This window comes from Alexandromys fortis, unplaced genomic scaffold (genome assembly GCF_014885135.2).
Source record: "Alexandromys fortis isolate MF-2015 unplaced genomic scaffold, M_Fortis_MF-2015_v1.1 scaffold_53, whole genome shotgun sequence".
Taxonomy (NCBI): Eukaryota; Metazoa; Chordata; class Mammalia; order Rodentia; family Cricetidae; genus Alexandromys; species Alexandromys fortis.
The window spans coordinates 2,377,345-2,404,331 of record NW_026067939.1 but is presented as its reverse complement, the minus strand read 5'-3'; the positions used below and the strand labels follow the sequence as shown (position 1 = coordinate 2,404,331).

The 26,987-nt window shown below is 40.2% G+C and overlaps 1 long non-coding RNA gene across 2 annotated transcripts; it reads right to left on the bottom strand.

Annotated features, from left to right (window-relative positions):
* Positions 1-19,087: 19,087 nt before the first annotated feature.
* On the bottom strand, positions 19,088-26,740 carry LOC126504861 (uncharacterized). 2 transcript variants are annotated; one of them, XR_007592737.1, is made up of 3 exons: positions 26,623-26,740; positions 20,165-20,254; positions 19,088-20,065 (listed from the first exon to the last, which is right to left on the bottom strand). It is a non-coding gene; the product is annotated as an uncharacterized lncRNA (long non-coding RNA). The 2 variants fall into 2 exon arrangements; XR_007592738.1 differs by lacking the exon at positions 26,623-26,740 and adding an exon at positions 21,232-22,427.
* Positions 26,741-26,987: the final 247 nt, after the last annotated feature.

The window sequence follows — 26,987 nt, the reverse complement described above, 5'->3', positions numbered from 1 at the left end:
GAGTCAATGTGTTATGTCCGATTCATACGGCTTTGGAGTGAATTTTGCCAGCAGCAGGGGAGTGGACACAGTTCTGGGGAACCTGCTGTCTATTTCATGAGAATGCAAATGGTTTCTGATCCTCTTTTCTGGCTGGAGTAAAAAAAGATGACATTTGACAAACCTGTGGCCATGTTCCATATGCCCGAGGTCGTGTGAATCTGTAGAGAAAAATGCCACATCTGGTCCCACAGCTGAAACTGCGGCTTCTGTGGGGATGGATTTTCAATATTCTATTCGAGGATCTATTTGGTTTCTGCAGAGGATAAATGGGGGGATTAAATAAAGATGTGATGGAGACCATTACCCTTGAATCTTATCCATCCTCAAAATGCCATCACTTCTGGCCACCTGCTTCCTCTTGGTATTGATACATTTGGTGCTATTCTCTGCTTCCTCTATGGTATTGATACATTCGGTGCTATTCTCTTCCTCTGGCTGGGAGGCAGCTCCAGAAGCTTCCATTTGACCAGCCCCACCGTGATGTCACAGGACTCAAAGCGGTAGTGTATGTGCCAACAGTGAATCTGAACCAATTATACCAATTTCAATACGGATTAGACCCATTAAGGGTATTCAAAGACCCAGTTGCTTCTGTCATTCTTCTCTTCTATTTGTCCAAGATCAGAATGATAGTTTCTGTACCTGAAAATAAATGTCAACTCTGATCTTGTGCCCGTGTGTATCAGAAAATATTTCACACAGAATTAAACAAAACAAAGCAGGACAGAAAGCGGAGTGAGTTGGCTGTAAGAACATATTAAAAATACAGAGCATATATCACAGGAATGGTACTGGGGCGGGGGGGGGGGGAGGATACAAGGACCAGCAGCAGAGTATTGGGATTAAAGCCTGCATTTGTTTCTTTTATCATTACTGTGACAAAATTTCTGGCAAAAGCAGTTCAAGCAAGGGAAGGCTTCTTTTGGCTCTGACTTTGAGGGTATGGTCTGTCTATCATGGCGGGGAGACTCCAAAGCAGCAGGTCCCAAGGAAGCCTCAGCCAGGAAGTAGGGAGGGGAGAGCTGCTGCTCGACTTCCCTTTCCTTTTAATTCTCCCTTTGTTTAGCCTATGTGGCCCCGCCCGTGTTTAGGGTGCGTCTTTCTGCCTCAGTTAACCTAATCTAGAAAACTCCTCACAGACATGCCCAGAAGTCCACTTCCTTAGTGATTCTGAGCCTTGCTGGCAGCCAAGATTAACCACCATAAAGACTGCTATTCTGAAATTTGTACAAACAGCACATTCCTGGATTCTTTTGGGGATTTAAATAAAAACAAAACAAAACAAAAGAGAGAGCCGAAGGTAATCAACAGGAGTACACCGGTATTTTTATTTCAGACACAAATAGGCTATCTCCCTCAAGAATTTTAGACATTTTTATTTAAAACAAAATATCATGGTAAATTGCTAGTTCTGAATGACACGTACATATTCCAGAGAAATATGGATATAAACAAATGACAAGAAGGAGTACACTTGATGAATTTCACTTTTAAGTGCTTGTTGCCCTTGACAGCTATAATAAATATTTCCATCTAATGTGAAGCTTTTTGCTATCCGTTTGGCTCTTAAGCTGGTTCCCCCCAAAGAGAATAAATACTAATGCTTAGTTTTGGTGTTTTCAACAAAATCACGTTAATATTAAGCCGCATGTTATTTTCTGTATTTTCTGTTCAATAGCTATAAATGTTGAGATGTTTCTCAAAACAATCGTTCATCTTGTGTTGTTTTCTGAAAGTCTGAACAGTAGATAATTTTTTAAAGTCCTTGTGTCTATAATACTTGACATTATAATGCTTGCATGCATATGCGATATATATGTGTATTTATTTGTGCACACACACATCTTTAAATTCCATATTTAGAATGAAGACATCACATACATTTTTAAAACTTTCAAGATTCTCAGCTCTGGGTCCAGCTGAACCAAGAAGCAAGTAGCAAGTCCTGGCTCTCTTGCCCTTGGTTGTCTTTTGCAGTCAGTGGGGCCTGCTGCGTTGAAAGGCTTGAGCGGTCTCTTGGTAATAGAACACTAGTGTAGCAAGCCCAAGATTCTCTAGTCAGCTCACAGCACCAAAGAAGGAGGGGGATGGTAAGGAGGAGGCAAAGGAGGAACCAAGGGGGCATTAAAGATGGCCAGAGAATTGAAAACTTGAGATGAGGCTTATCAGATCCACACTGGGAAGCTTAGAAAAGCGTGCTTCTCAGACCTTTGCTTAGTGTAGTTAATCAGAGTGTCTGGGAAAGGGACTTATACACAGCCAGCTCTGGAATCGCAGATTTGGTTCAGCACCCTTCATAATTTCACAGCTTCAGTTTTGGTTGCCAGTCCTTTATGAAGGGGCCTTCATGGATACACTAACTGCGCATTTTTGGTCTGGTGGGCTACTATGTGGTAATTGTACATTGATGCTCTCAGCATTCCCTTTCAGAAGACCTTGCCTTGTCCTGCTCAGAGCAAGAACAGAAGATGTTTAAAATATTTTGAGTCAATGAATCAATAAATTTGACCTTCAGACTTTGTTTTTAGACAAAGAGAGAAAACTGAATGCTCTTCTGAAAATAAGGACCATGTCCTGTTTTTCTTCTTTTATCTAACATGGATGACCTAGATCATGCAGGGTGGTATAAGTGTATCAAGTGTACCCTATGATGTTCACACAATGACAAAATTGCCTAACAGGTCCTCATCATTGCTAGATACACGGCTGCATTATTATTCCACTCTCTAGATGAGGGAACTGGAAAGCTGAGATTAAATGGCACCTGAATTCTATTAAAAGGATTAAGTCCAACCCTTTCCAGAAGGTTTGGAGAGGCAAGGGGCAAAAGAGCTAGGTGTCTGTCAAAGAGGAGCAAGGGAGGAAAAGAGGGTGTCAACAAGGGAAGAGGATGCTTATTCTCCACTTTGTTTTCTTCTTCTCCCTTTCCTCCTTTTCTTCCTCTTCCTCATCTTATCTTTTTTGTTAGAATTTGAGAGAAAAACAGTGTTGGTTGTTATTAGGAAGAAGGGGATGAAGAAGAGGAGAGGAAGTCATGCTTCTTGAGTTAGGCACAGAAGTCAGCAAACAACTCTTTTCAGAAAAACACCAAGAAAGCCCAGGGTGTCAGGCAAAGCTTTTGGCCAAAATACAAAAGCGAGGTAGAAAGAAGAAAAGGGAAAGTCATGTCTTTTGAGTAAGACTTCAAAAGAGTTGGTGGGATTAGCTGTAAAGATCTGCGAGCGCCTGTCTTCCCACGTGTTTTGATCTATTCAGGTTTCCCCTGTTACGTGAGGGATGTAAGATGGGCCTATGTCCCCAGAAGACTGTGTGCTCAGATCTATTCACCCTAATTTGCTTTTAATCAAGCAAGAAATTATCAGAGACGCTAAAGAAAAATCCATCTTATTCTGTTTTAAGAAGGATGGATCTTTTCTTCTCTCCAATCTGTGTGAGATACCATGGCACACAGCAAGTGACCGTGAGTACCTGCCTACCAGTTTGCTGGGGGAGTCTAGGGAGTGTGGTCTGTTCTTTTTGGGCAGGAGGCAGAAGGCATAGAGGCAACTCTTCTTTCCTCCCCTGGAGCCTGGTAGAAAGAAAGACTGTCTTTAACTTGCGCTCTTGGCATGTGAATGTCTTTTTACACAACTGATATCCTTGCTTTTGGACTGCACAAACATCCTACTATGAGGGCAAGATGTAGAATCTATTGCTCCCATGTGAATCTTGTGCCCGTGAAATGTATTTGCCTTTCCATTCTCCTGGATCTTGCTTTTTTTTATGCTCTATTTTCTAGGTATAACATTTCCTTTGCATCTGACTGAGTTCTTTACCTTACTTTAATGTGTATGCCAGGGAATAAGAAACCAATCCAACCAACCAACCAACCAACCAACCAAACAAACAAACAAACAAGAAAAAACATTTGGAGGAGAAGGTTGGAACAGAAGAGACCAAGGCTAGGGATGAGCAGAGAAAAGCTTTTGGGTTGACTGTTAACACCCAGGTCAAGTGTCCTCTCATTTTTAAAGCTCTTCCTCCCAGCTTCATAGGCTCCATTTACACCTGAGCTGGGAGTGTTTTCATATTCCATCTAGTTCAGAGTTGAGGGCAGAGGGAAGGGCCAGCTCATCAGCTATCCTGGGTGGATAATCTGTTAAAAGTTTGAGTTCCCCCTTTGATAAGTTCTTTATACAGGACAAAGCGCAGTGACCATCTAATAGGAACATAGTAAAAGTCAAACCAGCAAACGCAGGAAAGGTTGGGAATGTGTTAACTGAGGCATAGAGCCAGTAGATAAAGCCAAGTGTCAAGGGAAAAGGATGTGTGGCGTGACTGCTGAAGACTTTCCCAGCAAAGGGGAGGTAAGTTTCGAAAGTGCCAACCAAGCCTCCAGATACACTTAAAATGCAGAAAACATTTCAGAAATGAATAATGCATAAGTTTAAAATGAATGCATATTACTCGATGCTCATTTATTGATTCAATTTGCCAAATTGAAAACTGTGCAAGTCAAAACTTATGGCATAAGTTCAGCAGAAGAGTCACATCTAATTAAAATGTAAAGTCCCACCTGGCTATATTGAAATTCTGCAAAGGACTGAGATTTATTCAATTTCTGAATCCATGTCAACACTGAGAACCAATTGTGAAGGCCCTGAGCTCCCTTGTTGTGGCGCTGAGTTGTCACCCTCAGCCTTCCAATACTTAACTCTCACTGGCTCTTCATCTCAGTCAGGCAGGTACGTTTGGGCTACGCCATCTTCAGTGGGTGACACTCTTTGCGTTGAAATTAGGAAGGTGGCAGAAGACCTAATTAGCCCCTGATGCTGTAAGCATGGGACTGCATTCTTTACTTTCTTAGTGTCGTTGTAATTTAAGTTGAATTAAAGAGCTGGCTTTACGAGTAGAAGAAACACCGGAGTCATTTGGTCCAGGAAAAATAAAAATGGAGCCCATTTAGGAAGGCTTGCTTGCAACTTATTTGTGTAATTAAAACCTATTTGGAGCAATGCTGTTATTGATTGAGGGTTGGCTGTGGCTATGGAGGTCCTCTATCTTCAGGAGTGTTCAAGAATGAGTTTGTGCTCTGCTCACTAGAGGGGGTTAGAAGCTAAGGAGTTGCCGTTTCGAGATCGGCAGAGCTATGCCAGCTGCAGCAACTTGACTGAGTCTTTGGAAGGCTGGAAGACAGGCATCCTGTGGCTAAACTATCTCTTTAATAAGCATTACAAAAGGATTCCTTATTAAAATATTTAGAAGGTCAGAATAGTTTCTATTTTCATAATTTCAAATAAAGTAATCACTAAAGGAAAATAGGGAAATGCCCACTAAACATAAAGAGTATCAATGTACCAGTATTATCCATGTATAGAACCAAGCAGGACTAATTTAGACAGATGAGAGCCAGTGTATTCAGGGTGGTGTGGCCACAGACAGACAAGAATGATTAGTTTACATTCAACCATATGAACTCATTGGAAATTGAAAATTACTGAGGAAATGACAAGATCTCCTATGATTTCATATGGATTACCAATATTTAAGTATCCAGATCATATTATGCATGTATGCTAATGACAATTTGCCTTTTCACTCGTTATTATATAGTAACTATGAATTAAGTATTTGTGTATGAATATTTTAAAATGGAGGGAAAACCGGCTTGCTTTTTGTTTCAGAACAAGTGCCCCAGAATCCACCTCCACCTGCTCCTAGTTTCTTGCTTTTAACTAGTTGATGAGAGACGAAGCCTCCGTCTGTGGGAAGAGCTGAAGCTTCATTCATTCAACCGTCCTCATGCCTCAGCCCACAGTATCAGCAAATCCTGTCCTCTAGGAGGTGGTTTGAGATTTTCTCCACTCTCACGACACCCTTGGCACTTCGCAAACAAACATTTTCTTCTTTTGCATTTCTTGTGGTTGCAGTGGTCTTCAGACTGTGGGACAGACTGAGCTAAGTCTGGTAACAAGAGTACTGAGTAGTTCATGTGTTGGTCAGCATCTTCAGTCCGGATAGAATTTCAGTTCGTCGTTTTCTTTACTTGTAATGTTATTTTCAGCTGTCAAAGGGCAACAGCAAGGCAAGAAGATGAAAGAGACCACCCTTGTGTGAAGTGTTACTCGCAACGGAGAACTTAAAAAAAAAAAAAAAAAACCCGAGTTGATTTCAAGACGTTTGTGATCCAGCCGGGGCAGTGAGGCTGCCAGTGTTGCAGCAGCAAATAGGAGGAAAGCAGATGTTTACCACCATAAAGGGGACTATACTGGCCAGTTATTGATCCATTCTTGGTGCTGCGAGCTCAGAGAATAAAGGAAGGAAGATTGGTGGAGACACACGAAGTGCCTGGAAGAAGCAGAATTTAGAAGGCAGTTCCAAGGCTGCAGGAGCAGGTCCAGCTGTCTCATTTTGACATCTCTTAAGCAAGGGTAAGTGGAATAGAGATGGTTTTATTTTTTTTTTTCACTAATGAAACACAGCTTTATTAAAATAATAGTTTTAAGGAGGAAAGAGGGACAAATAACACCAAAGTCGCTTGATAAAAGACTCAAGGAATCACATTATCTTAAATTTGCCTAAGGTTATAATAATACATATATGTGTACACACACACACACACACACACACACACACACACACACCATAAATAAAGTTAGGAATAACCCTAAACAGACAGGAGAAGCTTCCTTTCAACAAAGTAGTTCATCATCTCCCAAAACAATATTGATTATTGATATAGCCCTTGGTTGTCTCTCAGAGGTTGAAGTCCCTATTTTTAAAGATACCTCACGCACACTTAGGACACAGGGATTTGAACTGTGTAGAGACGGTTTTTAAAAAAAAGTTTTAAATAAAACAATTGAGGAAAGAAGTTTATTGTTATATCCAAATATCTTCTGCAATCATAATGTTATTTATGAAATAATTTTAAGCAAAATTATGAACGTATTTTTTAAAATTTTGACTTTAAGATTATAATTACAATATTTCTCCTTTTTATTTCCTCTGCCACTAAGTCTTTCCACTTACCCCTTCCTGCTCTTCTTGAAATTGGTGGCCTTTTTTTCTCACCTATTGTTGTTGCACGCATGCATATATATGTGTATACATAGATATTTCTACATATAACCTGCTCAGTTCAAATGTTACTTATACGTATGTTTTCAGGGTTGACTTTTGGCACTATAAACATTTAAAATTTAATTATTTTATACCTTTTTTGGGGGGTTAATATTTTATTTTCTAAATGGAACACAACTTTTCTACTGTGGGAGAGTGTCATTGTGCAGCCCTGGCTGGCCTAGACCTTGCTCTACAGATCACACTAGCCTTCAATTTGGAGCAATCCTCCTCCTGCCTGATTCCCATCCTTCTTTTCCTGCTACCCAAGTGCTGAGACTGTAGACATATGTCACCATGCAACTCTCATTTTGCATTTTTTAAAATAATAATACATTTTACTACTTTGTTTTATTACAAAGTAAAATATAATAAGATAAAATAAAAACTGTCACATCAGAGTTGGAAGAGACAAAGAGGAGGAAAAGAGTCCAAGAGAAAGCACAGGAATCAGAGACACACTCAGGAATCCCTTAAAAACACAAAACTGGAAACCATCATATATATATGATGAGTACCTGGTGTAGACCTGAGCAGGCCCTGTGCATGCTCCTTTCGTATCTGGAAGTTCATATGAACTTTGATCATGTCGATTTAGAGGGTTTTGTTGTCTTGCTCTCCGTCATTTTGGTTCTACACCTCCACTTCCACAGGGCTCCTTGAGCTCCGTGTGGGAGGGATTTGATGTAGACATCCATGTAGGACTGGGTGTTCCAGGGTCTCTCACTCTCTGTGTCTCTGTGTTTGTTCCCATCTGCTTCAGGAGGAAGCGTCTCTAATGATGACCGAGCAAGGCACTCAATGACTATAGCAGAATATCAGAATATAATTTAGGAGTCAGTTTTTGGTACCTTTAGAACAGCAGTATTTGAGTTTACTCTAGGTCCCTGGCCTGTCTAGTCTCAGATTCTTGGTCACCCAAGCAGTGATGAGGATGGGTTCCATCTTGTGGAATGGGTCTTAAGTCAAACTAGATAGTGGTTGGCTACTCCCACAAACTTTGTACCATTATTATACCACTGTATCTCTAGGCAGGACACTTTTGTAGACAAAGAGTTGCCGTTGGCTTGGTGTTTACATTCCTCTTTTAGCCGCGTGCAGAGTGGTCGGCTTTAGGAAGTGCCAGGACAGGCCCTGTGTGGATGGAGAAGGTGCCCTGTTTTGAAAGGTATGTCAGAAGAGACTTGCCAGCAGGGAGCCCTTCACTCATGCATTATCTGAGTTGTTTGTCTTAAACTGTCATTTCCTGGAGGGGTAGTTAGGTTTCATGATAACATCTGAGAACACTCCGATCGGAGTGGAAAGTACATTGGTTCTCACTGCAAATGAACTTTTCACTTTGGCTTCATACTTATAGAATGAGCTAATCTGCCATAAATAACATGCCAAATACGTGAGGCAGCAGTCTATCATGCCTAGAATTGAGGATAAAATTACGTGAAATATGTTATATGAAATAAGAAATAAATACATATTTGTACATGTGAAACCTAGAATAACATAAAAAAGAGGCAAATAAAGAACTCTTTCAGTGCGGGAGGGGATGTATGGTTATAGATTTCTCTTGCTTTGTATTTCCTTTTCTTTTAAAGCTCAATACAAAATGATGTTCTGAATAAAATGAGGGAAAATGAAGATTGCATTGCCATGTCAGCCAAACATCAAAAATGCTTTACAGATTTAAACCGTATTCTGGTTTTAATTTTTTTATACCAGATTTTTTTTTTTATATCAGCACTGGTTCTAGACCTTGTATCCTCTCAAGTTAGGCAGAACATTTCTGGGTTGTCTGAGTCTCCCGTTTCCTCTGCACACTGCTCTCCTGGAGTCAGCTCATGGTTCAGGGAAAGAGCTTATTCTTCCTCTGCACTTATGGTTGCGAGCAGCTAACCGCATCTACCTGTTTCATGGGCTGCAGAAAATAGATAGATAACCAGGTCAGTCAAAGATGTAAAATGGCCACAGTGCATTGTGTTGTGCACAAAACACCAGAGCAGGGATCTCATTTAACATCAGTGTTCGCAATGACATGAAGAACTGTAATGGTGTAAATAGTTATTAGCTATGGTTAAGGAAGAAAATGGGAACACATAAGGTTCTCTGCTTTGGGAACTAGATACTTGTGACGCTGTGGTACTGATTAAGTTCTAGGTGCTCTGTTGATTGGTTTCACATTTCTTGCTTCATTTTCCTTATCTACAAAATGGGTAGATTGGAAATGATGGTTTCAGACTTTTCTCTCAAAACATGTTTCATTTATGATAGCTTGTTCAACGTATTTTAAGTGTATGACTTTGATTTTTGAGGAAAATATGCATGATTTATAATTGGCTGACATTTCTAACCCCAAATTGTGCCACTTAAAATCTATAGAAAGGCAACCAACAGAGTGAGAAAATATTTGTAAACAATATATCAAAAACTCTGCCTTACTAAACATAACAACCTTCACCATGCAGCCAATGTCCACAAACCAACCAACCAACCAACCAACCAATCAACCAATCAACCAACCAACACCCCTTCTGACCCCACAACAACACAACAATAACAAAACAGCCTTTTTAAAGAAATGGGCAATAGTCAAGTAGTGGTAGCACCTGCCTTTAATCCCAGCACTCAGAAGGCAGGGGAAGGTAGATGGATCTCTGAGTGAGTTCAAAACCAGTCTGGTTTACAGAGTGAATTCTAGTACAGCCAGGGATATGAAATGCTGTCTTGAAAGAAAACTAAACAAAACCAAACCAAACTAACAAGAAGAAGAGGAAGAAGAGGAGATGGAGGAAGAGGAGGAGGAGGAGGAAGAAGAAGAAGGAGAAAGACATTTTAAAAAAAGATGTACAAAGAGCCATCAAGTCTATGAAATGTGGTCCATTTCACTAATCACTATGGAAATCTAAATTAAACCTAAAGTGATATTTTACTTCAGTCCAATTAGGAAGACATCAAAAAGGCAAACAAGTGTTAATGAGGATATAGATACAGTGAACCCTTATATTCTATTGCTGACAATGTTAATGGATACGAACATTATGAAGAACAGTATGATGGCCCCAAAGAATTTAAGAATGGACCCAGCAAGCCCAACTCTGGTTATATATTTTAAAAAAATAAAATTAGTGTCTTGGAAACAATAGTGGCACTCTCAATGTTACTGTAGCCCTGTGCACAATAGGCCAACCATGGGGTCAACCAGTGCCATTCTGTGGGTGAGTGAGAGAATACACAAACGTGATAACATGGGTAAATTTTTAGCAAGGTAAGCCATCCTGGCTGATTTCATTACCACTCATAATCCACACAGCACCTTTGTTGGTGACATCAATTTCCCTGTTTGAGTATGGGATTATAGGAGAGCCTTCTGCAGGACAAATACAGGGAGCAGTGAGCTGCTAGCAGTGAAAATTAATAAAGTGAAAATGATTATCATATGTTCTTTCTCTTTCTTTTTAATGTCCATACAGATGATACTTGTAGACAGTGTGCTAAGAGAAATAATGCAAGTACAGCTGCAGGAATATTCCATGACTTAATTTGTAAGTAGAATCTGAAATAGTCACAAGTTTTCAAAACCAGAAAGCAGAATGATGGGGACTAGAAGTAGGGGATAGGATGTGGGAATGTTGAAATGTCAATCAATGGCTTCAAGGTCTCGGTTAGGAAGGATGGAGTTCTCCAGCTCTAGCATATAGTATGCTGACTTTAGTTGGTATGGTACTGTGTATTTGAAAATTCTAAGAGATGGTAAAGGTTTTCACTACACACAAATGACAATTCTATGATGTGATGGATACTTTAATTAGCTTGATTAGAATAAGATTTTATATTATATTCATGTGTTATCCTAAGCAATTATGCTGCCTACCTTAAATATATGCATGTTTATTTGCCATGTGTACCTCAAATAAAATCAGAATGAAAATCATTTAATGTTTTTATCATATTGTAATTTTGACTTAAAGATCATAAAAATGTCCTGCTTTTTAGATGTATTTAAGGAATATACCCAAGAGTCAGTTGTGTCTATGAAGCCTGTATTATAGTAGCTACAGCTCTGGCAACAGGCTGGGAGTGAATTCGCTGAGGAAGCTGGCATGAGTCATCTTCGATATGAGATGGTGACAAAATATTCCAGCTGAGATGCAGCGAAGATAATGAGAACTACAGAAAAAGGAATGAATATTTTACATTTTATTCAGACTAGGGGTTTAGAACAGGATCGCCTCCACAGTCAACACATTAGAATAGGAAGGAAATAAAATGTTACTGTCAAACCAAATTTCATATGCATTCATTTTTCTTCTCTGCCAGGGCATCCCTTTTGTTTTGTCTTAAGCAGGGGACAGCATGGAAAATCCTTCATTTGGTATGTGTTTATCAGGGCGATGCCACTTTCTCTGGCCCCAGATATTGCTAGTCTAAATTTCAAAAATCTTAGCATCTAAGGTATGTGCATAGGTGCAGGAGAACACATCTAAATTCACACTTAGAGACACCTGCAGATGTTCATTACCTCACAAGCCAGTTGCATATATTACTTTCCCCCAAGCTTGTTCTCAGATTTGATTAGATTTTTGTCAAGGTGGATTTCTTTGGATTTCACCTGAGCAGAAAAGCATGAAATGAATTTCTCATTGCATCTGCCTAATGTCAGGAGCGCCTGCGGCTCAGTATCTCTGATTAGCAACAGTCCCCACTCCAGGGACTGGGAGTGGATGGTCTAAACGCCACCTGCCATTCCTTCATTCCCGCTGCTGCCTTGAGGGTTGCCCTCTGACACACCACTGCTGAGTCCTCCGGGTATCGCTCTTGGCCCAGGTTTCATCAACTCCCAAGGGTGCTCCACATCCAGCAGTAGGCCGTTGTTAGGGAATAAAGGTCTGGTCCCCTGCCACACGTGCAAACAACTTGGAGGGGTTTTCTTTCTTCAGTGGATCCATTAGGATTCACTAAGGTTTGGCTAAGGTCACGGTCAGAATCACATCACGTGATTATCTTCTCCCCCTGACTCTCTAACTACCTCATAGGTGCTACCTCTTCAGTAAGCTTCCTACTTGCTAATCTCAGCTTCAGAGTCTATCTCCCAGGAACAGAGAAAATGCAGGACAATTTCCCACTTCGCGGTATGAAATTCTGCAGTATCTACATACGGTCACCATGCAAGGAAAGAGAGAGGAAATGACGTCACGGTAGCAGCAGGGTGAAGCAGCTACCTGTCGCATTTCTGCAGAATTAGGAAGCAGGGGGCTTGGGATGAGGCTAGGGCTGGGCTGTAAGTCATAAGACTTGTCCCAGTGGTCCTATGTAGTCTGCTAGCTAGACTTGTCTACGGTGCACGGTGTTCAAAACTCACTAGTTTGTTTTAATGGCTAGCCTATGAGACGTAAGCTGTCTGTATGAGGTGACAGGACAAGGTTCTGGTACAGTTCCCATGGGTCAAGGACACTGGCGTTAACCTAACATCTCTCTGCTGTTGTAGATGTAGTTGGAAGGCACCACGGCCATAGCGTGAGGAGAAGAGGTAGTGGTCAAACTGTGTGTGAGGCTCATGGATTATTTACAGCATTCAGGAAGGACCTTGTAAACACATTTTACTGGGTTCTTAAAACTTTGCTTGGAGCCGTGTTCATTTCTCAGTGTTCCTGCTTGGATGTCAGAGGTAAGGGGCAGAATTTAGAATGTCGGGAAATCATTTCATTGTTTATCCTCTGCTGTCGGTCAGTGAACTCCTTTCTCCTGGGCTAGTTCCAGGTGTTCCCAAGCTCATCCGTCTGACAGCCAACAGGGGCAGAAGTGTGGGGAGTGGGGGGATGTAATATAAATCGTACTAACACTGATAAGAGTAAACTACCTTTTGAAAAAGCTGAACAACAAAGCAATGAACGTGGAGAATCAAGTGTCTGTCAGATTGGGGCAGCACTGCCGAAGGACCGTTCTTATCTGGCCTTTGGGCGTGTGGTCCGAATCTGTCTTCACAGGGTCCGAGAGTTTTCTGTGCTTAGATGGTTATTACTGTTTCATAATCTTATCGTTTTGTTGTTGTTGTTTTTTAGAAAGTTGTGGGTGTTGGGCAGTGGTGGTGCACACCTTATTTCCAGGAATCGGAAGGCAGAGGCAGGTGGATCTCTGAGTTCGAGGCCAGCCTGGTCTACAGAGAGAGTTTCAGGGCAGCCAAGGCTGTACAGAGAAAACTTGTCTTGAAAAAACAAAGTTTGTGGGCTACAAAAAGAGAATGAGAACTACGAATATAAAATTAAAACATAACATAACCTAATTTGTAGACTATTAGGATAGACTCTAAGGTTATAACATTATCTTGGGAACTGCTGAGATAAACTACTTCATATATTTAGAACATCTCTGCACTTTGTATATCAACATGTATTAGGAGTCTCCAGGAAAGGTTCTAAGTGTAACATTGGCTTAAGCTATTCATCAGAGTCCTTTCTGCATACAATTCATAACTCACTAATATCTGTTAGCAAGTGAGGCTTATAGGTCATAGTTTCACTGGAAAGAAATGCTGACCTACAGTTTAGGTTTTGTTTATAACTTTTCTTTAAAATTTATTCTAATTTTTTAGAATTTCATATAGGTCTAGTGCCACGCATCGCGCCCCCGTGTCTGCGCTCTGTGCGCTGGCACCCAGTTACCAAGTTTCGGGCAAGGGGGCTGGAGGTTAAAATACACAGACACACACAGACAGAGAGACACGGGTCATCCTTGAATTCCCCAAGAACGCCCCCTTTATTGTGTTCAGGGGCAGATTATATAGAGATAGCCACGCCCCAGCTAAACCCACCAGAAACCACTCTCCTGCCATCAGGAACTCTTGAAGGTCTTGTGCTCAGAGCAGCTGTAGGCACTCAGATCAGGGGATTACAAGAAATTCAGAATCTGGGGTCTCAATGCTCCCAACAGTCTAGTTTGTATTTGCATCATATCCATGTCCACTTTTTCCTCTCTCCAACTCCTTCGGTGTCTCTACCCTCTTGAATTCATGACCTCTACTTTTATATCATGTTTTGCGCATGTGCGCGCACACACTCACACCCTGCCGAGTCTAGTTAGTGTTGTCTGTGTGCACAGGTGTTTAGGACTGTCCACGTGAGATCAGGAAAACTCCTGGGAGGGCTTCTTCTTGGAGAAAAGATAATCTTCCCGCTGCAGCTGGTTATAACATCTTGAAAAGAGTTTATTTGTGACCTACACACAAAACACCATTCATCACTTTGAAAGTTGCTACCTTGTGGGGACAATCTGTACCTCTTTAAATTTTTTTTGTGGTGAGGAAAGCAAGAAAACTAAGTGTTCCTGTGTTTAAAGAGCCACAGCAGTTAAGTTTCCAGCCACACGACTTTCTGAAGTAGGATTAACGCTTTGCTTGCTTGGCTGCCTCATGAGGCAACAGGTACTTGGGACATCTGCTCAGGGATTTTTGGATTCCAGGATGGATGGAGGGGTTAACAAGCTAAGACTCTGAACTCTGCCCTTGTTCTTCATGCGGACTTACTCTCATTTCATGGCCTCAGTAGATCTTTGGGGGGAAGAGTTATGTTGAGCTGGAGAAGCCCCCTTCCCATCCTCCCTGCTCCCCCAGCAGAGTGTGCTGTTTCCTTCTGCTGGGCAATGAGGGTGAGTTCATGTCAGAACACAAGGTACATGGTATACATTGATTTAAACTGACACTTAGCATATCTTCTATGGTTTCAGTTTAGAATTTTGTGTAAGACTTCACCCCGTCAAGCCACCCAGTATCTATGAGGTATCCAATTAGCTAATCTGGTTTTTAAATTCCTCACTGTGTGTATCTACTCAAGGCTGTGATGGAGTAGGCCTGGCTGCCGTCTGAGATGAATTGGTTGTCAATCACGGTTTCTGTTTTTCCATTTGCTCTTGGTCACCTTTGAGAATTTGTGTTTTATATAAAATTCATCATCTTTAAGAGTCCTAGTAATTCACACACTGTGAGTAAGAGAAATCATGTCCGATTTCCTCCCTCCAGCAGTGGGGTGCACTGGGTAGATGCGTCTAGTGTGGCACAGTTGGTCTGTATGCCAGTGCCACTTGGAAGGCCTTGTCTTGTACAGATTGGCAATCCATACCAGTTGTTGGGTGACAATCATCTTTTTCACCAACGCTCCCCATATATTTTCCCCAACTTTTGTAATGATAACTTAAGAATCTTCTTGGAACCATTTACAGAGGGGAAAACTGGGACTTAAATCACATTTCGTTCCTAACTGGATTCTTTATTTATTTATTTTATTTATTTATTAAAGATTTCTGTCTCTTCCCCACCGCCGCCTCCCCTTTCCCTCCCCCTCCCCCAATCAAGTCCCCCTTCCTCATCAGCCCAAAGAGCAATCAGGGTTCCCTGCCCTGTGGGAAATCCAAGGACCACCCACCTCCATCCAGGTCTAGTAAGGTGAGCATCCACGAAACTGCCTAGGCTCCCACGAAACCAATAGGTACAGTAGGATCAAAAACCCATTGCCATTGTTCTTGAGGTCTCAGTAGTCCTCATTGTCCTAACTGGATTCTTATCCTCTCTGACTCCTTTCTTCCTCTTCCTGTTCTATGTTACATCGGAACGTCTCTAGAACAACAGAAAAGATACCATGGCAGCTTTTATCATCAAATCTACACATACTGCTTCCTCTGGCGCCAATATTCCTCTAAATGCTGTTTGTGGGAGAACAAAATATGAGAGCAACAATGTCAGAGCAAATATTTCCTGGGGACTTATTTCATGACACATCTGTTTTCAGGATGTTACTTATAATGTTTATTTCATCTTTGCAAAGTGGATATTTTTTATTGTCTCTTTTTTAAAATAGAGCATGAGAATATACACACAATTGCTGTGTGACTTGCTGAAGGCTACACAGCTCCTGAGGCTTAGAGCCATTATCATAACCTAAGATATCTGGTTCCAAATGTTAACAGATGCAAATATATATTTATGTGGGTAAGCTTGCAGCCCACTTTAGATGCACACCAAACATGCATGATAGTGCTATAAATTTCTGAATGCCCATACAAATTAGCAAGAATGTGTTACTAGCATACCCATGAAAGGTATTCAAGGTGGGAGGATATCTCTGTGTATCTCGTGGGGCATTTTCTTGAGGTACAATGTGACGTTCTACTTAATTAAGATATATTCAGTTCCTCCAGGAAACCACTTGTGTATGTCTAGAAAAAATTTATGTCATATTTTTAATAAGTCGCTTTAAATAAAGCAAACTCCCATTAGACTATTCATGACATTACTAATCTCAACATGTCAAAGACCAAGATTATACACAAACTCTGAATAGAATAGAATATCAGAGGGAACACAATCGGCTTATTTGTCTTAGTTCTTCTGTAAATAGTCTAGCTGGATGGCTAAAAATTTCTAATACCAATGTTCTAATGACAATTTCCCCAGTAATAACTTGCCCACAGAAGGCTACTGGATAGCATAATAGAATAGACTGAGCTGGAATGCCCTTTAAATGAGAGATTTCGGAAGCTTCCATCCCTCTCGGTAAATGGGTTGGAGAGATTTATGAGGCTCCCTGCATTTTTATCACCTCTGCCGTGCGGTGCACCATTCCCCTCCAGCCGCTCTCTCCCCCGATAACCTACAGGCTCGGCTGATGAACTGCTTAGCATATTCCAGCCAGCTCATTAGTGACAGGAACTCTGGCATTCAGGAAAGGAGAAAGAAAGAATTGGTTTTGAGTCTGGTTTGAACAGTAGGCTGTCTATTGCTACACTAAATCTAACTACTCGTTATTTTCAGCACAGGGCCAATGTAGGTTGCTGGCAATATGGTTGCCTACTGATTGAGTTATCTGCTGATGCCACTAGGCATTTATTTCTCTCTTTCAGGAATTTATTTGAGCCTGAAAAACTCTGATATTCAGATATTTGAGAAAAGAAATAATCTCTTTTTTAAGTCAGCTGCCCTCACTTCCACTGTTTTAAAGTAAAGTACATGGAAATTTTTGCTTTAAACTATTTATTAAAAGATTCTTCAAGACCAAAATGCTAGCTAGCATCATCTGCCTGGTTGCTGTTCTGTATCCCTTCATTATAAGAATGTTGTATACTATTTGGTTTCACGAGCTATTGTTGGATTTTATACAAATAATGATTTCATTGCCTGTATAAAAACATGGAATTTTAATTTAAATTTTAAGCAATTAAAATTACCTTAAAACTGAATTAGAAAAGAATTATTTTAATAAGAGATGTGATGGGTTTGAAAACTATGAAATCATTGTCAAGCAATGCAAACACCTGTGAGTTAGAAGTGGTGCCCAAATAGCTAGTTATCCACCTGGAAATTTTAATTATGGTGAGCTCGGTCCCAGTACAACTTGTAGAAGGTTTTGTATTGAATGTTGATTTCTAATTCTTCTGATTCCTATTTTAAAGGAGCTAGTGCTTGATATTGCTATAGAGTACTTTGTTTTTATTGCGATTATCAACTTTTATTAACTACCCACAAAAATATTTTGTTGGTCACAGGGATATGTAAGACATGGGGCTTGGGACTGCGTGATATTCAGAGAATACTTCTGTAGGTTTTGAAAGCTTTGCTAGTCTTCATTTCTTGGCCTTTCTTGGCATTCAATACAGGCCTCTGACTGGTTACAGCCATCGGAATATAGATGAAACTGATACCGTTGCCAGGGAAAGGCCCAAACATCTGGAATAAATTTCCGTAAAGGGTTTTCTTTGTTTTCTTTGAAAATCTAGGGGAAGATTCAGAAGCCCTTGAGCTTCCCAGGGCTTGTGGGTAAATCAAACTTGGATTTCTGAATAGGTGCCGGCAGCACAGCAACCATCAGCAACCCACAAAGGACCACATGCTGTGTTAAACCCTGAGATAGTAGCTCTCAAGTGAGGTTTTCTCAGGCTTAGCATTGTTTACATGGTGAACAAGATGAGCCTTTACAGGGCTAACCTGTCCATTCTAGAATTTCTAGAAGCATCTATGGCCATTCATCAGTGCCAGTAGCACCCTTTGTCCCATCAACACAATAAAAAAAAATGTTCAGATATTTCAGATATCCTTTGGGGGAAAGTTCCCCTGACTGAGGATCCCTGGCTAAGGCAGGATTATTTCTTTTTCTTGAATGTTCTACACAGAATCCCCTACTTTATTTAACGATACCAAAAGATCATACAACTTTTATTTTTATACAATATATAATAAACTTCTTATACCCTATGCTTTTGAATGTTAACTATCTGAAAGTTGAAGAAAATGTTTGTATGAGGAGCATTGTAGTCCAAAGAACTAAAAGATTACTGGTGTAAATTACCTCCATACTTAGTAGCAAAGGCTCAAGATGTTGCTATAGCAATTTTATATATTTACATACTTTGCGTTTTTTCTTCAAACTTGAACCCAGGCTTTTTGACCTCACCTGATGGCATGCAGCATGACTTCGATCTCCGGAACAGTTTAAAAGTTTATGCTCTTTGCCGCCGGGCGATGGTGGCGCACGCCTTTAATCCCAGCACTCGAGAGGCAGAGGCAGGCGGATCTCTGTGAGTTCGAGACCAGCCTGGTCTACAGAGTTAGTTCCAGGACAGGCTCCAAAGCCACAGAGAAACCCTGTCTCGAAAAACAAAAAAAAAAAAAAAAAACAACAACAACAAAAAAAGTCTATGCTCTTTGTATCAAGCTTATATTCACTTTTTAGAGCTAGGAAAAAAAGTCTTAGAATAATTTGCACAATTAAACAAATACTTGTGATGAGATGGTAATAGGAATTACAAGAAATGGGAGACATTTATTTTTAAAAGGTTTTATTATAAGAATAGTACAAAAATACACTTTTGGATGTGTAGAAGTCAGAATTTTCTTGGAAACTCCGGAATCTCCTGGAATTTACTCTGTAGACCAGGTTGGCCTTGAACTGAAGCAGAGTCACCTGTCTCTCCGTCCTGAGTGCTGGGATTAAGTCATGAGCCACAACTGCCTGGTTTATTTGGACTTCTTATTTGGTTTCAACCTTAGCATTCACTGTTGCTCCTGGTGGCTGATCTTAGCAATGGACTAAGATACTTTGCACTGCTCCATAGCCTAGAACACTCGCTTGGAGAAACCCTCTGTTGGCTGCTGCTTTTTGGAAAACATTGCCGATTTGGATACTTGGTGATATAAAGATAATGGAAGATGAGTACCGCCCCTCATTGAAGAGATATTGATAGCTGATAACTGGTTGGGGATAGTCAATATTCTTTTTTCCACGTGTGCCTTACGTGTATGCACATTTGTGTGTGTGGGGCATATGCATGGGCTGGTGCATGTGTGTTTGTATAAACGTAAATATAAATATATGTATATGTTGAGCCCCAAGATTGATAATAGGGGTAATAGCATCCTAGATTGCTCTTCATTTTATTCACTGAATCAGGGTTTCTCACTCAAACCCAGGGCCCACTAATCTGGTTGGTTTCTCTGATCAGTTTGCTCTGGGAGTCACCTGCTTCTCTTCTCTGAAGCTGTTATTACAGGAGGGCCTTGAAGCACAGTCATCATTGTTCTAGTGACCCCAATTCCAGTCTAGTGACCCCAATTCCAGTCCTCATGCTTACAAGCACTTTAACCATTGAACCATCTCCTCAGTCCCCAGAATCAGGTTTCTTTAGGGTGACTGTGCTCCAGCCAATGGCCCTCCACCCATACACGTGTGGGCAGCACTAATTAGATTCAGGAGTTTGGAGAGGACTCTGGGAAGAGGGAACTAGGAAAAGTTGGAGTGGGGGAGGTGAATATAATCAAAATATATTGTACACGTGTATGAAATTCTCAAAGAATAAGTGATATATTTCAAATAAAGGTAAGGGAGGAAGAGTCCTTGCTCTCTGAGGAATTTGCTATCCGCTGGTAGAGGCAAAAGCTGTTAGAAGTCTGTGGAAGGAAGAGGACAGTGGAACAATGATCAGCGCAAAGAACAAACAGCGCAGCAGGAGCATGTGAACCCGAGTGCATTCGATCAGAGAGGCTTACCAGAACATTCTGATCTGAGCCGGCACACTTAGCTGATAGATCTTCTTGTAAAATCCACCCACAGGCACACTCTCTCAATCATACCTGTGACTGGAGAACAAGGGAAGGTTGTAATTAAAATTTATTTCTCTGAACCTGTAAGAATGGTTAGTTTTGAAGATTAAGTAGCTTTAACAGTTCAGTTCTTGATTAAATCATCTTTTGATAATACAGCATTTGTTCTACTAATCAGAATTCAAAAACTTTGGGGTCAGTCTATCTCTTTGAGAATTCAAAATATGGTATAAATCTTGAGAATGTCCTGTAGGCTAATTTCCTTTAACATCAGTTTTCTTAGCATTTAAACTAGGGTAACACACCCCGTTTGGTAGGATATTAGACAAATTAAATGAGCTAATGTGTACTATACCTACACAATTTTTTTTAAATTAAAAATTTCCACCTCCTCCCATCCTCCCATTTCCCTCCCATTCCCCCCACTTCCCTTCCTCTTCCCTCTCCAGTCCTAAGAGAAGTCAGGGTGCCCTGCCCTTGGACTTCCCACAGAGAGGGAGGGGGAATGGGGTGGGGGGAGGGGAGAGGAGTGGGGAGAGGGAGAGAGGAGTAAGAGGAGGGGAAGAGGAGTGGGAGGAGGGGGAGGGATATGGGAGGCGGGAGGAGGCAGAAATCTTTTCAACAAAAAATAAATAAATAAAAGTAAAAGTAAAAATAAAAGAAATAGAGGTTAAAATAAAAAAAAAAGAAACTGGAAAGAGCCTAGATGTCCCTCAACCAAAGAATGGATAAAGAAAATGTGGTACATATGCACAATGAAGTAATACTCAGCTTTCAAAAAAAAAAATAAAATAACATCATGAAATTTGTAGGCAAGTGGATGGAACTAGTAAAAATCATCCTGAGTGAGGTAACTCACACCCAGAAAGATAAACATGGTATGTACTCACTTGTAAGTGGATCTTACTGTAATGTAATGATAATTATGCCCCAATCCAAGGGCTAGGATTAAAGGCTTTTGCACCAGGTCCAGCAGGAAGACTTTCTTTATCTTTAGATGTCAGTTTGCTTACCTGATAGTACTGGAGGTGTTTAAAAGCTTATGTTTGCTGCGGCCTACTGGAGACAAGCCCTGGAAAGCTTCCAGTGGCAAAGGTCACCTCGCTTGGACTCTGACATGTAGTTCCCACTGCACACTGTTTCCATGAGGTAGGAGATATATAATTAGAATGGAGTCAGGTCAGGAAGGATTTTAAAGAATGTGATTGAAGCAGCTGAAAAGTCATTGCCGGCAAAGTTTGCGAAGTCTGTTTTATACAGGCGAGTAGGAAGGAGCTGAAGCCTACCCGTGGTGGACTGATCAATCACAGCCCTAGTTTCAAGTGCGAGACACCCACTTAACTGCACACACACAGCCTTATGGTTCTGCGTGAAGTGTTTCACACACCTTGACTCTTAATCTTTACAACTCAGCAAAGTGTATGTCTACATATGGCAAATAAAAGACCACAGGCGAAGTGAGTTAAGTTATGCCAAAGTATAATTTTGGAAAGGAAAATATTGTGACTGTTAGTAAAATATAAAATGGATACCTGTAGAGTGTTTCACTGCGTTCTTGAGCTAACGAGTTTAAGATCATTTCAAAGAGCATTTAAGAAGCCAGGGTGCTTCTCAGCAATTTATTGCATATAAGACCGAGTTTGTGCCAGCAAGCACTGGCTTTGGGGGTTGTTCTTATTGGATGAAAGTTATTGACATTTCTGATGGACAAAGTTCTATAGAGCAACAGGAAATTGCCCTATGTACAATATGTCTGAGGAGCAGTGATAGACACTACATTAACTTATTTTGTTCTGTTCTAATATTTTATTTGTGTGTGTGTGTGTGTGTGTGTGTGTGTGTGTGTGTGTGCATTTGCATGTGGAGGTCAGAGCTTGACACTAAGCATCTTCATCGGTCACTCCCCACCTTACTTTTTATTGAGAAAACTTCTCTTATTTAACCTGGAGCTTGCCAGTTTAGCTAGACTGACTGGCTAGTGAGCTTTAGGCATTCTCCCGTGTCTGCCTGCTCACACTGAGATTATGAGAGCCACTGTTATGCCTGGATTTAAGAATATTAATTTCAGAAAAAATAGAAGAGGAGGTTGATTGTCCTTGGTCTTGCTTCTTTTGTGCCAATGATCATGACAAATAATCATTCTAAAGATCTATTTGAAATTACCTTAAAACTTTTGTTAGGAAGGGAGAAAATAAAATGGATTATCTGAGATAAAATGATAATATTATGATTTTATCATTTTAATAATTAATCATAATTAATGATAATTTTTATCATTTTTAATTTATCATAAATTAATTTTTAATTTATGATAATATCATTTTATCATAATATCAATTTAATATCAGATAATGGATTATCTGAGATAAAAATGATAATATTATGATTTTATCATTTTTAATATAGATGTTTTGCCTCTCTATATATCTGTTTACCAGGTGTGTACCTTGTGCCCAGAGAGCCCAGAAGAGAAGGCCAAATCCCCTGTAACTGGAGTTACAGATCGTTGTGAGCTACCATGTAGGCACTTGGAATCACACCTAGCTCCTTTGGAAGAACGTCCAGTTGGTACTCTTTGTTTATAAGTCACATCTCCAGCCTCTGGGGACTGAACTCAGGCCATCATGTTTGAGCTGGCAAACACCGTACTGACAGAACCATATCCCACTCACCAACCCACACCAATTAAAAAAAAATGTTGGAATCTATCAGGTCTTTGCAGACAGTTCTCACCTCTGGGCAAGGCATATTTGAAGCAGAGGGTTCTCTGGATTGCAAACCAAACAACTCGTTCAATAAGTGTCAATCTGAGCAATATAACTTTTGTTGTGCTTCACTGGAGATTATGGAGGCGGAGACTTACTCAAAGAGCACAGCACTGCACTGACAGTGGCAATGAAGGGCCACAGTATTCTACCTTTGATTTCATCCAGATTAGAGCACTGAGGATCAGTAGACCCAGGCTGAAATCAAGTTCTTTAAATTGCCTTCTAAAATAGGCAAGTGATACCTTGAAGTTTAGGAAACATCAGTTAAGAAAAAGAAATAAGGAGCTGTTTACATTTGGTCTTTTCTCTATTGCCCTATCTCAATATTTTTGTGTTTTAGAGTAGGATAATAATGTTTCCAAACTGAGTTATATAAAAATGATTTATTGTGTAAACTTTAAATAGCATATGTTATATATAATTCTTAAATATATCATGTCACACATTATGTAAAATCTCTAAAGATATAGTACCTCATATAAAATCACAATTACTAGATGCATGCTGTCATGAATCACGGTGGTGGTCTGAATGAAAATGGCCCCATAGGTCCTTAGAGAGGGGTGCTACTATGAGGCGAGACCTTGTTGTTGTGACTTTTGTGGAGGAAGTATATCACTGGGGGTAGGCTTTGAGATTTTTAAGTCATGTCCCAGTTAAATGTTTTCCTTTATAAGATTTGCTCTGGTCATCGTGTCTCCTCAGAACATTAGAAACCCTAACTAACACAATCACATTTAAATTCAGGATACATGATATTACCATGATGATAAGGAGAAGGTGGCATGGTATTGGGAGGCTGGGAGTCATGAGACTGACCATGAAATTAGACACGTGACTCCATGCTTTGTGCTTTATTTGATTTCTCTTCTGTGTGTAGCCGGGCTAGATGGGAAGCTTCCAGTTTTTTCCTTTAGCACCCCAACCCCAAATTTAATGGAAATGGAAGGAAGATGCTGTAACTAAGGACGTTAAGGAGGAAGAGACATGGAGGGCTCAACCTTCCTGCTCACTTCCTCTTCCTCCCTTAAAGAAGAAATCAGAGATGATTTTCAGGACTCAGTGGAAAAACAAGAAACATTTGGCATGCTTTCCTCAAAAAGAAAAAAAAAAACAAGAAAATAACACTAAATATCCTAAATTATAAAACTTTTTCCTTTGAAACTATTTAATTACCTAAGAAAACATAGTTGTGGTCCTGATGCTTGGTAGCAGTAGCTAGTGTTTGTGTGACTTGTGAGGCAGATTAGAGCTGGCAGAATTCTCCAAACCTGAAAATAAGTTTAGTTTCAGGAAGTAATATTGTTGGTGTTATAATTTTACTATAGTTCAGACATAAAAATGCTCAATAATATTGATTAACTATTATATTAATAATATCTTGATTAATTATTGATTTTTGTGGTTTGCAATTTTATTTCATTTACTGATTTTTATTGATGTTTCAACTAGATATACCACAGAGGTTATATGATATTTCCCATATAGTATTAATCAAACGCAATAGCTTCTTTCCCACTGTTCCCACACTCTTTGCTTCTTTCATAGTCATTATCCTACTTTTAGGTCAACATTTTTTAGCTTTTATATTTGAGTGAACATGCTGTACTTGTCTTTTTGTGTATCTGCTTCATTCTGTTGAATACAAACACATCTACATCCATCAATTTTGTGACAAATGGAAGAATTTTATTCTTCTTTCTGACTGAAAATGTTGCATTATATAATGTACAACATTTATATACCATGCACACATGCATCACATGTGTACACACACATTTTTAGGAGGACACAGGGAAATTCTGTAGGTTAGATTGGCGGACACTGCAGCAAATGACGTGGTATTCAGACAGCTCTGGGTTTTTATTTCCATTGGAAATGGGAATAGCTGGACGTGGGAAATAGGATAGCTGCATGACACAGCAAATTTATTTTTAGTTCATTTGAGGAACTCAAATACTTTACTCCAAAAAAGTTGTAAGAATTTGCATCTACACTAACAGTACATTGGAGTTCTCTTTCCTCTCTATCTGCCCCAACATTGGAATAGCCACTGTTCCTGGGATTGAATGTGATTTCATAGTGGATTTATTTACTTTTCCTTACTGGCTAATGATACCAAGCAGCTATTGATAAAGGTATTTTGCCTGTTTTTAAATTTTATTATCTGAATTTTTTAAAAAAGCATTTTAAAAATATTTTAATTCCATATAGAACCTGAATATTAACTCTATGTCCAATCATAGACTTTTTTCATTTTGCTATTATGGCCTTTGCTGTGCAGATCTTTTTATATTGATATAATCTCATTTGTCATTATTTTGCCGTTTTCTTATGAGTTGAGCAGCTATTAAGGACATCATTGTGCTTAACAATGTCTTGAAGTAGCAGCTCCATTTTTAATTTTTTTCACTGAAAGTAGAACCAACTGTAGATGCAATTTCACAAACCATGTTATTTAAGTCTGCAGGTTTAGTCCATTATTGTCATGGCAGAAAGCATGGCAGCAAGCAGGTAGACGCGGTGCTGGGAAAGGAGCTGAGAATTCTACATCTGGATGGCTGGCAGCAGGAAGAGAGAGAGAGAGAGAGAGAGAGAGAGAGAGAGAGAGAGAGAGAGAGAGAGAGAGAGAGAGAGAGAGAGAGAGGAACACTGGGCCTGGATTGAACAATTGAAATCTCAAAGCCTACCCCTAGTGACACACTTCCTTCAACAAGGCCACATCTACTCCAACAAAGCCACACCTCCTACTAGTGCCACTCCCTGGTGACCAATTCCTCAAATCTACAAACCTAGGGAGTCGTTGCTATTCAAACCATCTCTCATGCCTTCCTGATACTTACTGACAATACCTTCTTCTAGGAATCTAATATGGTTGAGGCTGGCGCTCAACCAGCCTATCTCTTACTTTCCAACAATCCTGAAAGTGATTGCTTTGGTTTTCTGATAAAGAAAAAGATACGGAGAGCCCGTGTGGATTCTGCGAACTTGATCCTGACCTGCTTTTCCTTCCTTTATCACAATGCTGCCCTTTTCCTTGAGACCCTTGCTCCCATCTGTGCCGTGAAAGCAGAGTCATCAGGGAAAATCAGTCTACAGTGTGCAGCTGCTTCTCTGCTGAATCATCTCAGCTGTCCACATTATGGATAAACCTCTAGGGTAATTTGCTAAACTCCCACTGACTTTGAATGCAAATTTCTCTGCACTTTTCTCAACAAAAGCTTAAGATGGGGAAAAAGCCTTCACCCAGCCTTCAAAACTACGTTAGTCAGACCATCATAAATGGGCTCCCTCTTTTGGTCTCAGGGATAGCTTCCCTATTGACGGTAATGAAGCACCATCCCAGTCCATATTCCTGGCATCTCCCTGAAACTATTACAAGAGTCTTCAAACAGGTCTCTGTTTCTCTCCCTGCAGCTAGCCATAGGAACTGGGTGGCACTTTAAAAATGAAAGACAAATCGTAAAAGCCCAAGCTTGAAAACAGAGGAAATACATAACTTGGAAAAAAAAAAAAAACAAAAAAACAACCCATGAATTAAAATCCCCTCCTTCCTCAGTAAGTCAGATCATATCACTTCTCACCCGGAATTACTCAGAAGAAACCGCATCATGATGCCTGTTATGCTCAACTTACTGTCTCTCCTCTTCCCTTTGTGTTCTCAGTGCACAGGGCTGACTTCTCACTCTTCTCCAGTTCTTCCAGGAACAGTAAAACTTCCCTAGAAGCCTTAGCTGGCCTTGCTTATTCTCCTGACTCAGATCCCTTTCCTGACTCCTTCAGGGCAGAGCACTTTATTTGTTAATGCATCTCAAATCCATTGGATGGCGTCCAGTACACACCAGGTGCTCAATAAATACTTTAAAAGAACGACTTCAACATTGTTATTATTTTCCGAGGTACTTCTAGTTCTGTTCAACGCCCCTCCGTTTTACTGTCTGAAATTTTAGGAGCCTTTGGCTAGAAATTTCTACAAGAGTTATTGGAACTTTAAAGTTTTG